Here is a 17331-nt window from a genome sequence, read left to right as displayed (position 1 = left end):
ACGACTAGAGTCGGAAGAGACTTATCTTGTGCCAGCTGGATGAGGTCGATGAGACGCCTGGTGTTATCTGCGGCCTGTCTAGAGGGAATAAAGCCGACCTGGTCGGGGTGAATGAGGGAGGGCAAAAAGTGAGCCAGTCTGTTTGCCAGAATTTTGGCAAAGAGCTTTAGGTCGACATTTAGGAGCGAAATAGGTCGGTAGTTCTTCATCTCCAGTGGGTCTCTATCTGGCTTTGGGATGAGGATGAGGTTGGCCCTAGTGGTGGCTGCATCGAATGAACCTCCGTCCAGGACTGAGTTAAACAGAGATTGAAGCATGGGGAGTAAAGGGGTTGTAAATTTTTTATAATACAAAGCAGTAAAGCCATCGGGGCCAGGGGCTGCGGTGCGACGTAGCTGTTGAATTGCCACTGAGATTTCTTCTGCGGAAATGGGGGCATTAAGTGTCGACACGTCCACGTCGGAAAGTTTAGGGAGTTTGCAAGTGGATAGATATTCTTGAATCTTAGAGACGTGGCAGGAATCGGTATCCAAGGTGGAGGGGAGGTTGTACAGTGATGTATAATAATCCCGAAATTGGGAAGCCATTCGTGTCGGGTCAAATGTAGTGGAACCATCCGCACAGCGTAGCGAAACAATGCGATTTTGAGTACGTTTTGCTCTGAGTTTCTGGGCTAGCAAAGTGTCAGCCTTGTCTGACTTCTCATAGAACCTCTGACGCGCCCACAAGAGCGCCTTAACTGCCTTTTTGGTAAGAATATGGGACAGTTGACCCTTAACTGCTAGGAGTTTGGAATACGTTTTCTTTCTGGGGCGGCGTTGATGCAGGAGGGTCAGGGCGGCAAGTTCTGATTCTAAGACTTGGATCCGTTGTGCTTCGATTTTCTTTTGGGCAGCCGAGAGGCTTATAAGGTAGCCACGAATGGTGGCCTTGTGTGCTTCCCATATCAGGGAGGGAGGAATGTCTGGGGTCGCATTGTCAGCATAATAATTAGCTAGTGCGGTGGCAATGTCAGCAATAGTGCATTTCTTAAGTAGGAGAGATTCATTTAGGCGCCAGAATCGGGTGGTGGGGGGTGAGGAAGATGAAATCTCAAGCAAAACAGCTGAGTGGTCTGACCAGGAGATGGGGATCGTCTGGGCGCTAAGGAGTTTGCGGTAGTATCCCGGTCGATGAACACATAGTCTATACGGGTATAGAGGTCGTGAGGCGGGGAGTAGTGAGTAAATCCTCTCGCTGAGGGATACAACGTTCTCCAGCCGTCATACAGGTTATACAGTGATAAATGTACTTGTAGACGCTTGGCCAGTTTGGCGGGAGTAGAAGCCGTAGGGCCGGGGCGAGACCTGTCGTGGAGCGTGTCCAAGGTGACATTGCAATCTCCACCAATTATAGTCATGCCCGTGGGGAGGCGGGAAAGGCTGTCAAAGAAGGCTGTAAAAAGAGAACCCTGCTGCGCATTAGGGGCATAAATGGAAGCCAGAATCAGAGGAGCTTGGTTATAGGAGCATGAGAGGATAACGTAGCGACCCTGAGGATCCGAGACAGTATCGTGAACAATTAAAGGGAGGCCTCGGCGGATCATAATAGCGGTTCCCCTGCGTTTGGCAGGCATGTTTGAATAGTAGACGTGTGGGAATTGTTTGCAGGACATGGAGGGGTGCGGGGGTTTAAAGTGGGTCTCCTGGATCAATACTATATCAGACTTTTGTCTATTGAAAAATTGGATGGCCATGGCTTGTTTAGTGGGAGAGTTAAGGCCGTTGACATTAACCGAGATAACTTTCAAGGTCATGGTGGGGTGAAATGTGAGCAACGCAAAGTGAGGGGCAGGACGGGACCAGACCGACCATGGGGATGGAGGGGAGAAAAGGATGGAAAGAGAGAGAGAAGGTGGGAAAAGATGTCTGTATAAGGATACAGAGGGGAAAAACCCTTTCCTATAGTAGGGCCAGGTTTAACACAAAAAGGATAGACGCCGTCCGGGCGCATCCTTCGGTGGGGGACGTGGACTTGTGATAGAACAAAAAGTAGGGTGAAGGAAAGCATAGGGGGAGAGAGGGTATAATGGAAGCGACCAAGTGACAGGGGGAATAAAGGAGGCTAGCAGAATTGCATTATTGAGAGATAAGAATAGTGTGAATGATAGAAACAGAATGAGGGGACGAGAGAGAGCATGTAAGGAAGCAGACACTAAACAGGCATCAGTCTTACCAGGAAATTATGGTTAATAACAAATAAACCCCATGTTAATCATGGACAAACATAAAAACAATCTTTAGAAATAAAAAGCTACTTGACCCTCACGCGTAACCAAGTGGACCGCATCGCCCATGGCGGCACAGCCAGTAGGCCACGTGGAGAGCCTGAAGAACAAGTGTGAACATATAGTAAACCAAAATATTAAAGTACTCAGAAACCACAAAGATCACACGTAACAAGGGTCATGTCATGTAGTGTCTGAGGACGTTCAGGTGGAGGACCATTCCGGGGCAGGGGCCCTTGGGCTTGAAATTGGGGATGCTGCCTGGTCTCGAATCGACTCAGGGAGATCTTCAAAAATGCCAAAAGTTTTAAGTAAATCAGCTCCTTGTGATGGGGTCTTGACTGTGAAGGTCTTCCCGTTTCGCGTAATCTGCAGTTGGAAAGGGAAGCCCCACTTGTATTTAATGGAATGGGCTCGGAGCACCTTGGTTACGTGAGCGAGATCCCTGCGCTTTTTGAGGGTGGAGGGAGCCAAGTCCTGGAACAGCTGTAACTGGGAGCCGGCATAAGAGACCACCGGTAGCCCTCTGGTCGCCAGCATGATTCGCTCTTTGGTGGCGTAGTAGTGGAAGCGAATAATTACGTCACGTGGCGGTTGAGTCGGGGGCGGTCTAGGTCGGAGGGCCCTGTGGGCTCGATCCAGCTGGAGAAGAGCTTCGGGGACATCCGGAGTCAGTTGTAAGAAAAGGTTCTCCAGATACTCGGGGAGAGAGCTAGAGGACACACTTTCAGGGATGTTGCGGACTCGGATATTGTTCCGACGATTGCGGTTGTCCATATCTTCTAAGTGATCCTTGTACGCTTCCATATCTGCCCGAATATCCAGAAGTTCCTGTTCAACCACCGTTTGAAATTGGCAGACGTCATCAACTTTGCGTTCCAGTGCATCCGTGCGGGAGCCCAAGTCGGCTATTTCGGACCTGAACTCAGTTAAAACCGATCTCATTTCTGACTGGATCGTTTTCGTAACGATAGCCACTACGTCCTGGGTGGATAGTGGACTGTTGGAGGTGGCGACGTCAGTGGGGTCAAAGGAATGTTCCGTTGACGGCGAGTTCCGGGTGGAGGATCCAGCCTTCTCCCAAGCTCGCAGGATACTAGGTTTAGGTGTCTGAGAGTTCTTGCGATTCTTTTGTGACATTGTAGATACAGCGCTTCGTATCAAAGTAGTAGAATAATGCAATATAGAAGGCAGGGCCCCCCGTCACTTCGTGGTCGTTATGCTTAGGGAGCCATAAGCTCCATGTGGCTCACCGAGCGGCGAGAGAGGAATGGATTGGTAATAGCATGCAGGTCACCCCAGCAGTGGACTGGCAGGGTAGGGGCGATCCTCGCACCGGTGATGTGGGTCTGCAGCTGTCTCCGCCGCCATCCGCTGAGCCCGGGGCAGTCGAGTGGGCGCAGGCTCCTGAGGAGTAGGCACCGTAGTGGGTGCGGAAGGCAGCCAGGTGTGTGTGAGGCGGGTCGGGCCCCTAACTCGTCTCGATGGCCCGCAGGGACCCGGGCAATGTATCCCGGGCAACGGGGGTATCTGTGGTTGATAGGGACCTTTGCGACAGGCTGGATAACAGCGATGGCAGGGAGAGGTTATGTATGTGTCTCAGCAGTGGAGACCTCCTTTCCCCCAGCCTCAGTTGTAATTAAGCAAGGAGAGTCTGTTGCTGCGTGTAGCGGGATCCCAATGGGAGCAGAGGGCCCGGGATGTAATGCGAGGGGAGGAAGGGAGGGCAGTCGACTCCGTGCCGTCAGGTCGCGAGGGTTTCCCAGGCGTCCGGCCCAGGGCGCCGTGTCGCGGTAGGCCCGGGAGTCACCGGCCGCCAGCTCCACTAGGCCGCAGCTCTCGGGGGTAGAGTGTGGGGAGCGCGGGTCCCGCGATAGGCAGCGGGCCGCGTGAGGACTCACCCGCTAGATGTGAAGGCGCCCAGCAGTGGCTCCGGCAGTCGGAAGGCAGAGGAGGCGACTGGGGACCTCGAGGGGATCCAGCAAGATGGCCACCGCGCGTCCGCTCCGTCGGGCCTGCCGGCCGGGAATCGTCTTCCTCCGGGTCAGTATTCAGGGCTGGGGTGTCAGTAGCGCTCCCAGGTAGTGCCCGCGGCAGCGGGGAGTCCAGCAGGTGTCACTAACGGTCGGAGGGTATGTCCACTTCTCCGGGGATCGGCGTCGGCAGCGGATATAAATTGAGTCCCCGGGCTGGGAGGAGCGAGTGGGCCGCAATCCGCAGGAGCTCCAAATTTGCTGCCCGATTCCGCAGCACGCACCCGAGCAGCTCAGAGGGGGTAGAGGGTCTCCAGACACCCTCTGGGATCAGAAAAGTACAGGAAAGGGGTATTTTATTTGCTTATGCTGCAGGAGCTTGCCTCATGGACCTCCACTCTCCTCAGCAGCTAAGCCACGTCCCCAATTAGAACATTTTTAAACAGCTTATCTCAAGTCTTGTAATGATCCACATAAAGTCATTAACCAAGTGAAGATTTCAAAAGGTTTAAATACAGATCCATTGCTTATAAAAATATAAAAAAGGATAAGCATAGTGTAATTCAGTTTACATGTAAAAACACAGGAACATAATTGAATGCCCTTACATAGTAATAGAGTAAAGACAGCTTATCTGAACAGCAGCATACGGCAAAATGTATCCAATGCATTTCATTAAGGAGAAGCTGTATTCCATCCTACTGACTTCCTCAGGGGTAATGAATCATTGGAGGAGTTGGTGTGAATAAGATAAGGAGCTTGGCTGTCCTTTACAAGTGGATTTTCCTCTGTATATTTCACTGCCTATGGAACTTTAGATTATTGTGTATTTATGGTACACACTGACATACTGTAGTGCCAAATTTGTTTATTTATTTTCTTATATATATAGTGAGCAGGTCAGGGTAAGGATGCCACTCCAGGGTATTTGGTACAAAAAACCTCAGCTATTTTTATTTGCAGCAAAATTAAAAATAATACATAAATCCTAGCTAGTCTGCTTCTAACTAGATTTCCAGAATCCATCTAATGAGAAGAACCTACTGTCCAATGCACCAAAACAGCAATCCAATGCATCTCTCCCTTCAGGCAGTAATGGTGTCTCTCTGCAAGCCAGCAACTCCCTCCCCAGGTAAAGCGACAAGTCCTGTCCAGACTGACTGGCTAAAACACCCAAGCACTGATTAACTTTCTTGAGACTAAGGCCTAAAGACCTGGACTGGGCCCTATGGATGAAGCCCTCCCTCACACTTCATAACGCCAGGAACCCTTAACCAACTTCTACAGAAGCTGAAATAGCTCTTACTAACCATTTACAACACTTTCCTGGACTTTTATAAGACAGAAACCTAGGACAAATATATATGCGCAGTGCTTTTATCACAATATTACAATATTATAATATATATATATATATATATATATATATAAATATAAATATAAACATCCTTGTTAAAACTGACATTACAGGTAAGGCTGTCACTAGCAATTTCCTTAACCACAGCAACAAGAAAGCATATGTCAAATGCAGTTGTACTACATGTAATTACCTGATTCCTGGTGATAAATTTTATCACCCTCATTCAGGCAATTTTTTTTAAAATATGACATACAGTAGGTTAACCTGTCTATCTAAATTTGTCAATCATCAGATGGTGTGCCCTTGCGGTCTTTCCTACAAAGGAAAGACCAAGAGAACATTCCGCAAATGAATAGTGGACCATAGGTCTGCCATTAGAGCGCCATTATTGACAGGAAATAGCATTCAACCTGTCACATAGCATGTTTTGTAAAGCCAGAAACTCTTTAATATCTCTACAGCAAAATACAGAACAATCGACCATATTCCTGCTTTCATTCATGGTGGTAACAGATTCTTAAAATTATAACAACGGGAGCCTAAATGTATATTCCAGCTCAATACTTTAGTCCCTAAGGGTTTGAATGACAAAATGGGTCTTAATTGGTTCATAAAGGAAAAAACAATACCCATTTCTTTCCCTTGAGGAATAGATATGATGATGGACTAACATATAGATGATCCTGTTGTATATATAGATATGTCATACATTAATTATATTTATCTCCACTTTATACTTTTATATATTTACGGTATTATTATGAGATGTAAATCTAGATCCTAGATATACTGCAATATATATTTATTGTATCATTATGATAGGTATAGTCAGATTCTATGTACTAGTACCTCTATATACTTATATATGTGAATACTATGCGCCGGATGTTATGCTGACTGAGTTTGGCGGCCGTAGGGGATGCCGGCCAAACTCAGATTTTTTTTAAATGGTCAATCACTTATGAGGCAAAACCATGCTTTGTCAGTGATTGACTCTTTAAAAAAACCCATCAGAGTTCAGCCAGCATCTTGCACGGCTGCCCAACTTGGACGGCATTACATCTGACCCTATGTATAATTGTTACAATTAAAGAATCTTCTTTCTGAAAGTTCCGTAGCTTCTAAAGATCTTCTGGGCAGTGACCCTTGTACATCCCGGGTTGAGACTCGCAGAACTCACCAGCAGGTCTACTTGCCTATGATAGCCACTTTTCCCATAAGGCGCAAAGTGCCTACCAGTACTGGGATGCCAATTGTGGTAGTACATGCTCAAACTCAGAGTGACCTGAGTCAATGTCGATACAGCGAAAGACCCAGAGAAGATAAGAGCTGCTCAAAGACAAGAGACAGAGGGTGGTACTATTGTGCCAGGGAAAAGCAGGGAGATCCAAAGAAATAAGACTACAATGTGAGGTCGAGGATGGGACAGGAGTAATCAGGTCTAGAATGTAATAGGAATATGAGAGCGCATGACAGGGAGAGCTCAGAACCAGCAGGTGGAATACTGGAAATGGTAGCATAGGGGAGGAAAACACCAGAAAGACACAGAACACTACAATAAATAGATGGGAGGTAGAATAGGCAAGGATAACAAACTATAAGTCCTGACAGAGTGTGCTACAGGCACAGGGCTTGACAAAAAAACTCCACAGGAGACTTTAGCTATGTAACCAGGCAGATGAATCAACAAGCTAGTACTAGAATAAACTGTCATGGGCTCCTGCTTCACCCAGAAACTATGACCAGCAGGGAACGAGAGGAATATACAGAATATAAATCAAGCATGCGTTAATAAGCTAACAGGCAGTCAAGCCTACCTAGATTGCGTAATCCCATGCAGCTGTCCCCCTGCACGTCCAAAGGTCTGCAGAGCACCCCCCCTTCTGCCAGCATCCCTGTTTGCTAGGGAAGCAGCGGCTGGGAAGCTACCGGTGTCTCCAGTTACTAAGGAAGCGGCGGCCGAGGAGTGGAAGCTTGCAAGCATCTGGTTGCTTAGCAACGATCAGATGCTGTGGGAGTATCGGGCTGCAACAGTCTGTGACACAAATATGTCATTTACAAATTGAGTAATCTATTATAATCTTAATGTCAGTTAGTAACAGATCCATTGTGTGACTTAAGCGATTTGCAACTGTATAAGTGTTTAGCTTTGTATATTTTAGTTGTCACAGTGATGGGGTGTGCCTGGATGGCCCTGGAATGCAGATGGACTGAGACCCTCTGTGATGATGTCATTTAGGCGGAGCCGAATACTGGAAGTCCGGCTCTCTTTCCGGTCGGTGTCTACATGATGATGGGTTTATAAGGTTAGCTTGTTCTGTGAGTTTTTATGTTCCAATGAAATGGTATTTTATATATATATATATATATATAAAGTTAAGATATTTACTTCTTTACTCCAGGGAATCCTCAAACTTGGGCTTTTGGTTTGCTTTCAGGGTCTGAGGCATTATCTTCTGTTGATGCATTTTTTTCAGCCATGGGCCTTTTGTATGATGATCCTGATCGAGCAGCCTTGGCTGGGGCTCATCTTTGTACCCTCAGACAGGGCTATGGGACTGCAGAGTCCTACTGTGCGGAATTCAGAAGATGAGCTGAAGATTTTTGAGTATTGCAGTTCTTCGTTGTCAGTTTTTCGAACTGGCTGTCCAGAGCAGATTAAGAACTGTTTTGTGCAGTACTCACCAGCTATGTCTTTGTATGCTCTCATGAAATTGGCCATTCAGGTACTCCCTGCCCGTCCTACCGATGCTGAAGCTCAGGAGGAACACCCCGAACCTATGCAGCTTGGAGTCATTTGGCTAACTTCTGATGAGAAGAAGCTAAGGTAGGCAAAAGGTCTCTATTGTGGGGTACAAGGCCATTTTGTTGAGGTTTGCCAAAAAAGACCTGAAAAAGACAGAGCCTGAGTGAAGTAAGAGGGGTTACCATTACCTTCTCAAACTCTATTTTAGTGCCAGTGGAACCTACTTCAGCTGGTAAGAGGTTCCCTGTATTCTCTTTTCTGGATTGTAGAGTGGCAGGGAATGTTATGTACTCTACATTTGCTTCATCCCTAAATATTCCTTTTGAGTCCCTGGAGTATTCTGTATCAGTTTTTGGCTTTGATGGCAACTCCTTAACCCTTGGGCAAATCTTGTTTCAGACTCTGACTCTGCTTCTTTCGGTTAGGTTTCTTCATTCTGAAAAGTTGAGGATTTTTTTCATATCCGTTGTCCCCTTGCTCCAGTGGTCCCTCGGACTGCCTTGGTTAGGGGATCCGATTCTCCCATTGTGACCATCTCTACTATTCTTGTGGGTATAACACAAGACCTGGCCTCTCGTGTGTTATCCATGCAAAGCCAAGCTCCTACACAATTCAGATACCTAATAGAGCAGATGGATAAATTAAATAAATATAAATATAAATAAGGTGGATGTAAATATAATCGGTGATCAGATTATTATTGGTTCAATTGCAACAGACCCTAGAAACTTATCTGTACAAGTTTCAATAAATAAGAAGCTAAAAAAAATGGTAAGGGGTCGCGCCAGAGAGCCAATTATTCACAAAGATGCAGGTGGTTTCCAAATTAATATATTTATTTTACACACAATAAAACATTAAAAATACTCATTACTGGACAGCAAAAAAATTGACACATTTGAATACAGTGGTCTTCAGACTGCCTTGGTTAGGGGATCTGATTCTCCCATTGTTCCCATCTCTACTATTCCTGTGGGTATAACACAAGCCCTGGCCTCTTGTGTGTTATCCATGCAAAGCCAAGCTCCTGCAGAAACTCCATCTGGCCATTTATTTATTCCAAAGGTTCTCTGTAAAGCTGTATCACTGCAAATTCATTCTGACAAGACTTCTGGACATCCTGGAGTTGCTAGGACATTGGAGCAGTTGATACGAGCAGTGTAGTTGCCTTCCAAGGCTCAATATGTCAGACAATTTGTGCTTTCTTGTGAGGTATGTGTCTAGAATAAAACTTCTCATAAAGCTCCCATGGGTCAACTGTTTCCACTATCCATTCCATGTAAACCATGGACACTTATCTCCATGGATTTTGTTGTGAATCTTCCTCCCTCTTCACAGACTACTATCATCTGGGATACGGTAGACCAGTTTAGCAAGATAGCTCATTTTGTGGCTTTTTGAAAGTTACCTTCTGCCAAGGAACTAGCCAACTTGTTCATTCATCATATATTTAGATTTCATGGATTGCCCATGTTTATTGTTTCCAATAGAGCGTCCAAATTCATTGCTGTATTTTGGAGGCCATTTTGTTCTAGTCTGGGAATGCATGCGAGTTAACCAATCATTGGAGCAGTATTTATGTTGCTTTTTTTCATATATTTGTGTATCACCCTGTTATAAAGACTTTACCCCTGAGGAAGTCAATGGTAAAGGATGACACATGTAGGGTCCATGTGCTACAAGTGAAGAACCTGCCAGTGAGCTCACACCCTTGAGGCTGTGGGCAAGGAAGTACCATCTTCTTCTCTGTCAGTAACATTAGACAGTGTGACAACTTTTTCTGAAAGTGAAAGCATTGTTAAAACTTGTGTATCATTTAAAAAAAAATCTTGAGATTCAACACTGATTGGCCATTGGGCCTTTTTCTTGGTGATTGTGGTGAGAGAGTACATTTTTAGAAGCACTGAAAATATATATATATACCTACTGACAAAAAATGTGTCAGTCATAGGGAGTAGCGAGTTAAAGCTGGGAGAATCTGACAAGCAGTAGCTGCTGCTGAGAGATGACCTGAAGCAGTGGCACTGAGGTATATTAGAGATAGCTGCCAGGATCAGATGAAAGTGCCAGTGTCCGGGAGACCCCGCAGAGAATTTTATGAGAAGGCACGGCAGCTGACAGGTAGTACCAATCAGTGGGGCAGATGCTGCAACAAAAGGAAAAAGTTACATGAGAAACTGATGTAAACCTCCAAAGCCACAAAAGCAGCCATCCAGACACAGGCTTGCCTGTTAGTGTATACCAGTGACGTCCGGTGGGGTGAGGCAGGTGAGTAAGAGCCTTTCCTGTTATACTTACATTTGTGCCAGAGTTTTGATTGTATAAAGCATATGAAAAATATGAAGGATATGTAGATATCTCTTCTTTGTATTATTCTAATAATTTTTATAGTCAAACTCTGGAGTAAAAAGTCTATGGCAGGTGAGGCAGTGCCTCACCTCTCTATCTTTTCTGCACATCTCTCATCAACACTCACCAAATTTCCAGGAGTTTATACTGCTGCACCTTTGCATAATGCCCAAATGAACCCTTTGGCTCATATATTGTGTGGGAATCTGGCACTGGTACTAGCCAGTGACTCCTCAGCTATTTGCCTCTCCGCAGGTCCCTGGTGTATACATACTCAGGGGACAATATGACACAGTTTCCACTCTTTCTAGCTTGAATAATTTCATAAGCTATAGGGATATTTCCCTCACAGGAAAGTCCATATAGTCTCCATGAGAGTAATTGTGAGGCTATTCAAGTGACCCTATTACAAACTAGAAAGTGAGAATGAAAGGGCTTAAGCCAACTAACTGTATCCTCGTATGAAGGGGATTTTCAACAATCCAACATCACTCTGCAGTTCAAGATAACTACTTTTCTCAGTGATAGAACTGATATAGATTCAGAGTCCACATGGCCAAACAGGAGATTTATTTAGAGGGCTCTTTATTACTTTTCTTCCTTATTAGACAGTGTGCCCACTTATTGTCCTGCTATGTTGTATGATGCTTTGCACTTATTAGAATTCCCTTCCAATGCAGAATTTCATTTTGGCATCGTAGAATAGCAGAATTGTGGTGCTTCAAATGCCTTGCATTGTGGGTGCCCCCTGCTGAATAAAACCCTTGCAAACTTCAGACACCATGCTATTGGGTGCATTGTTGAGAGTCGATGGCATAGGGTAGCAGGGTCCTTAGTAGCCTAAATGTAATCAACAAAAGGACTGGCAGCTCAGTGAACTTCTTGGGCCCTTCTAGCTTCCTGGTCTTGTACCAACTACCCAATAAATGTTGCCCACTGTAAAATTCTAATGTTGACCACATTATTTATTATGAAATAATATTTATTTATTCTTTTGTCTTTAAGATGAAAAAAAAAACTCTCATAAATAACCCACTGGAACAGGATAGGTGACTGTTGCTAAATGAACAGGTTTTCCTGTAATTTCAATTTGCTGGCAGCCAATCTGTTTGCTAGAACAAAGCGACTCATGAGCAGAAAACTGCTGTCATCCACTTCCAGATTTTATACTTCTGTCACTTAGCACCCAGGATGCTGGTTTATACTGTGCAGTGGCCACATAACCATACTACTGATTGTTCAACTGTATACTCCTGTGCAGGTAGTGTTTATTGAGTCCTGGAAGCAGCAGTGTGTAGTGTGGGCAGAGCATCTGGAGCACAAGAGGCACAAGGCACTGATTCATCTGGTACAAATTGTCAGTCAGGTGGCTCTATCTAGCACTGATAGAAGTGTGTGTGAGGCTGTGAGCACCTCTTGGGCAGAGAGGATATGAGGGTGGAAAGGAGTGGGCAAACCTTCCATGCTAGTTAGTGGCTGGAGATCCTGATGCTGTCCATATCTTCTCTCTGTGCCTCTACAGTATATTAGTGTGGTGGGAGAACCCACATCGTGCAATACAGTATTGCTTAATATTGTGAGGCATCCGGTTCCCTGCACCTTAAAGAAGAAAGGATGGATAGTGTGATCACACATGCAACGCAATTAAGTAAATTAAGTTGCATTGGCCTGTTAGTAAAAGTATAATTAGGTGGGGAGTTGTTTTTTATACCGAGGTACTGTAAGGTGGGTTTCTTTTAGACAGAGGGGAGTGGGAGTGCTATTTTATACAGAGGGTGGGTGAATGCTCTTTTATACAGAGAGGTGGGGACATACTGATGTGTACAGAGGGGATAAGGAATGCTCTTCTATACAGAGATGAGGGGAAAAGCTCTTTTTATATAGAGAGGAGGGGTGGGGATGTGCTCTTTAACATAGATAGGAGAGTGATTACTCTTTTATACAAAGGGGAATGGGAATGCTCTTTTATACTGTATAGATGGGATGGGAATAACTTTTATGGGGTGCACTTTTATAAAAGGGAGGGCTCTTTTATACAGAGGGGTATGGAGTCTGTGATATTATATGAAGCAGGAATAAAATGACTAAAATTCCCAGATTGCTCTGTATATGTAAGCTGCTCCAACTAAAAAAGTGGCTAATGTATACAAAAATAATGGAGCGCTGTGAAAAGTATGAACAAGTTAGTAATACCAGTATGTTTATGTTTACAGCTCTTTTTTGAATTAGAGTCCGGAATTTGTTTAAGAAGCAATGCAGTATATTGTTGGGTTCCAATGGTATGCCTCATGGGGTGACCACAGTAGGTACTGGTTAGCTTACTATCGCTATCTGTACCTTGTCGCGCAGTCCCGTGGCTGGTCTCCAAGTTCATGCTTCTGTGCGAGTGTTTCCGTTCGTAGCGGCTTGGCACTTCCGATCACGTGGTCCATTGCGTTTCATGCAATAGCACTTAATCATGGATAGTACTGGTAGCATGGGGCACTTTATTTATAGGTTAAAATTTTAAAAAACTTTATTTGTCATTGAAGTTTAAAAATGGAAATTCATCATCTCAAACAGGAAGTAATCCTATTGTTTGGCGGTAACCTCATGCTTTTCTCTATTGAGAGACTGGTATTACCTTCTAGTGCAAATGTATATGAAATAATGTGATGTAAAAAATTAATTAAAAATATAAATTATGTATTTCCTAAAATGTTTTAACGGAATGCATTTTTTTTTAAAACAATTGTTATATGTTAAAAATATAAAGGATGTAATTTAGCTAATTCGATGGAGTAAATTTTTTATTCTAAAAAGGTTTTTGAGTTTATGTCTATATTAAGACCATTTAGTTGTAGGGTTTTCAAATAATAAATCCATTTTGTCTCATTTTTTATTAACTCAGTTACGATGCTGCCTCCCCTCCAGTTTTTTCATACTTTTTGTATTCCCATGATGAATAACTTGGAGGCATCCTTCTTATGATGTTATAAATAATGCTGTGAGATGCTGTGTGTTTGCAGTCCTCTTTTATTATAGTAGAGATGTTCTGTGATTCATACACTTAGTTTCCTTTTCATTTGTCCCACGTATTGGTAGCCACAAGGGCGTTCAATCAAATAAATTACGCCTTCTGTGTCACAAGTGATTAGATCTTTCAGATCATATTCTTTACCTGTTCTGTTCGATTTGATTTTTTTTATTAGTTTTGTTCCTTTCTTATTTGTCGTTCTACATGCATTGCATTTCAAACAATTGAAAAATCCTTTTCTCCCATTGTTTTCTTGGTTTTCTTCTGATGGAATAAAACTTCTGGTAAGGTCTTGCTTCAGATTTTTTGCCCTTCTGTAGATAATTTTTGTTTTTTTCTGGAAGGATTTTTATCAGTTGTTCATCGAGGCTTAAAATGTGCCCGTGTTTTTTAAGCATTTTCTCTATGAGGTAATGGTCACTACTGTATTGTGTAATGAATGACAGTTGATGTTCAGTTTTTTGTCTTTTTGTTTGTATTGGATCATGGTTTCTCTATCCATTTCTTCTGTCCTTTTTATTTCTTTCTGTAGCATTTCTTTACTGTATCCCTTTTCCTCAATTTATTGTTTCATTTCACGTGCTTGCAACTGGAAAGATGTTATTTCCCAACAGTTACGGCATACTCTTCTAAGCTGTCCTCCTGGGATGTTTTGTAACCATGGACAATGATGGTTACTTTTGATGTCCAATGCTGTGTTCTCAGTTACCTCTTTTGTATGTGTACTGGTTTGGATGGTGTTATTTGAAATGTATATCTCCAAATCCAAATAAACTATACGTTCTTTGCTTTATACAGAATTAAATTCCAGTCCATATTAATTTTTGTTCATATATTTAAAAAAACCCTGTTATTGGACTTCTGACCCTTCCTATACAAAAAGCAGATCATAAATATATCTAAACCACTGTTCGATGTTCGTTCTGTATGGATTATTATTCCAGATTTTTTCCTTTTCCCAGTTAGAAACAAATAAGTTTGTGTAGCATGGGGCGAATGAAGTGCCCATTGCTGTGCCTTTAATTTGATTGTAAAATCGCCTTAACATAAGAGTGATAGACTAGAGGAGATACTCTGATAGGCTCACTCCTAGTCAAGTGATCGGAGGATGGTCACGTGACCAGGAAGTATTACAAATGATTTAGTAATCTATGCACTGAATAAAAGTAATAAATACTCGTTTTTAAGATATACAATGATTAATAGCTAAGTGACCTACTGGGAATGCCTTCCATAATAAATTTTTATTAGTTTTTTGGGACATTTTTTAAATATATTTTGATAACAACAGGTGACTGTGATCTAACCCTAATTAAGAGCGTATATAAACAGACCTAGATAGCCTGTGAGATATGCTCCTGAGGAAGCTGGCAGCCATTAGTCCAGCGAAACGCGTTGAGTTTACATCATCTGATCACCAGAACAATCTCTACTTTTGCTCCCTCTGGTAACAATTGGACTCTTTACCTCCATTGGACTTCCAAAAGTGTTTCAGCTCTGGGACCCGGAATTCTCCCCTACTGCCATTTGGATTTACAGCTGCAATTGAGATTCTTTGGGGACTACACCTGCAAGGACTGGGTAACACTATACTTTAAAGCAAACCAATGGCTATGATGAAGAATGAGCCCTAACCAGAAGTTGTGCATATCAATTTGAGACAGAACCAAGTTGTCATTTGCATATATATCTCTCTGTTATTAACTCAGTTCAGATAGAGAACTGTGACAATTTAGTTCAGATAGAGAACTGTGGCTAATTTTTTTTAAAACATTTTAATATATATATTTTACTGCTTGTTTAATAAATTAATGACAATTATATTTGAGTTTGGTTTATCATCCCTCACTGGACTAACAGCCGGCACCAGTATATATACTTATATCCCAAAGAGCACATAATGCAAATGAAAAAAATGTGCAATGAGGTAGCTGGATGACTAAGCTAAGCAACACAAGTGGGAAGCACAAACACCTGGCCCATCTAGGAGTGGCACTGCAGTGTCAGACATGATGGAAGTTTTAAAAACTAGGCCACAAAGAGCACATAATGCAAAGAAAAAAAAGAGGTGCAACGAGGTACCTGGATGACTAAGCTAAGCAACACAAGTGGGTGGCACAAACACCTGTCCTATCTAGGAGTGGCACTGCAGTGTCAGACAGGATGGCAGTTTTAAAAACTAGGCCCTAAAGGGCACATAATGCAAAGAAATAAAAAGAGGTGGACCGAGGTCGCTGGATAACTAAGCTAAGCAACACAAGTGGGCAGCACAAACATCTGGCCCATCTAGGAGTGGCACTGCAGTGTCAGACATGATGGAAGTTATAAAAACTAGGCCACAAAGAGCACATAATGCAAAGAAAAAAAAGAGGTGCAACGAGGTACCTGGATGACTAAGCTAAGCAACACAAGTGGGTGGCACAAACACCTGTCCTATCTAGGAGTGGCACTGCAGTGTCAGACAGGATGGTAGTTTTGAATGTATTGGGGGTATACCGCACTGGAGAATGGTAAGGTATCTAATAGATATTGTTAGAACCAAAATACATAATACAACGAGAAAATCTGAGTTTTCTAATGTTATCTTGAGTTTGGTGGTGCACCCTGAGTCAGTGGTAAGACATACAACAAAAGGGAGAGAAGAAGACTCTTTTGTGGGTGCACTCTTGTATGTTTAAGAGGTCTCAGAAGAGACAATAAGTAAATATTATAAATGAATTTTTAAATATAACTTTTATTAACAATAATTGATAAAATAGTAGAGTTTACTGTCAAAAATTGGAGGTAGGGGTGGGGGGAAGGGTGGGGGGGAGTTGGGGAAAAGAAAGGGGGAACACAGAACGAATTAATTACAGTGTAAATACTGAATATTGTTCTGGAATGCCTGGGTGCGATAATAACAGCTGGAGACCCTGAAAATTGAAGCGTTTTTATTCTCTCATGAGCGATGATGAGGAGACAGATGGGATGATTAAAGATGGAATGAGCAAGATGAATCTGCTGTCAGTGTTAGACGCTGAGCAAAACCGTCCAGGAATTTCTACTAAACTGAGTATTCCTCGAGAGTCTCCCACTCGAGTACTGACCCAGCCCTACACTGCTTAGCTTCCAAGATCGGAAGGATTCGGGCGTTACCAGTGTGGTATGATAGTAGAAAAAATATTAGATATCGAGGGCTCGAGAATCACTGATGAGAGTTCACGAAAATGGAGAAATAAAAGAAAAGACAAGAGAATGAGTGGAGGAGGAAAATAGGGGATCTGCTGCCACCGTTAGACCGGGATAATTACCCCTGAATCAGTGGTGAGAGTCCTGAAGATAGTATAAAGTGAGGAAAAGGAAACGATACTGATAGGTAAAAAAAAAAAACTAGACCACAAAGAGCACATAATGCAAAGAAAAAAAGAGGTGCAACGAGGTACCTTGATGACTAAGCTAAGCGACACAAGTGAGCGGCACAAACACCTGGCCCATCTAGGAGAGGCACTGCAGTGTCAGACAGGATGGCAGTTTTAAAAACTAGGCCCCTAGGAGAACATATTGCAAAGAAAAAAAAGAAGTGCAATGAGATAGCTGGATGATTAAGCTAAGCGACACAAGTAGGCGGCACAAACACCTGGC

General features: G+C 43.3%; 1 pseudogene; it reads right to left on the bottom strand.

Annotated features, from left to right (window-relative positions):
• Positions 1–16747: 16747 nt before the first annotated feature.
• LOC134968276 (5S ribosomal RNA) lies at positions 16748–16866 on the bottom strand (annotated as a pseudogene).
• Between the last annotated feature and the right edge of the window lie 465 nt (positions 16867–17331).

This window comes from Pseudophryne corroboree, chromosome 10 (assembly GCF_028390025.1).
Source record: "Pseudophryne corroboree isolate aPseCor3 chromosome 10, aPseCor3.hap2, whole genome shotgun sequence".
NCBI classification, from domain to species: domain Eukaryota; kingdom Metazoa; phylum Chordata; class Amphibia; order Anura; family Myobatrachidae; genus Pseudophryne; species Pseudophryne corroboree.
Note: the sequence above shows the minus strand (reverse complement) of the source record. Positions and strands in the feature narration are given on the sequence as shown.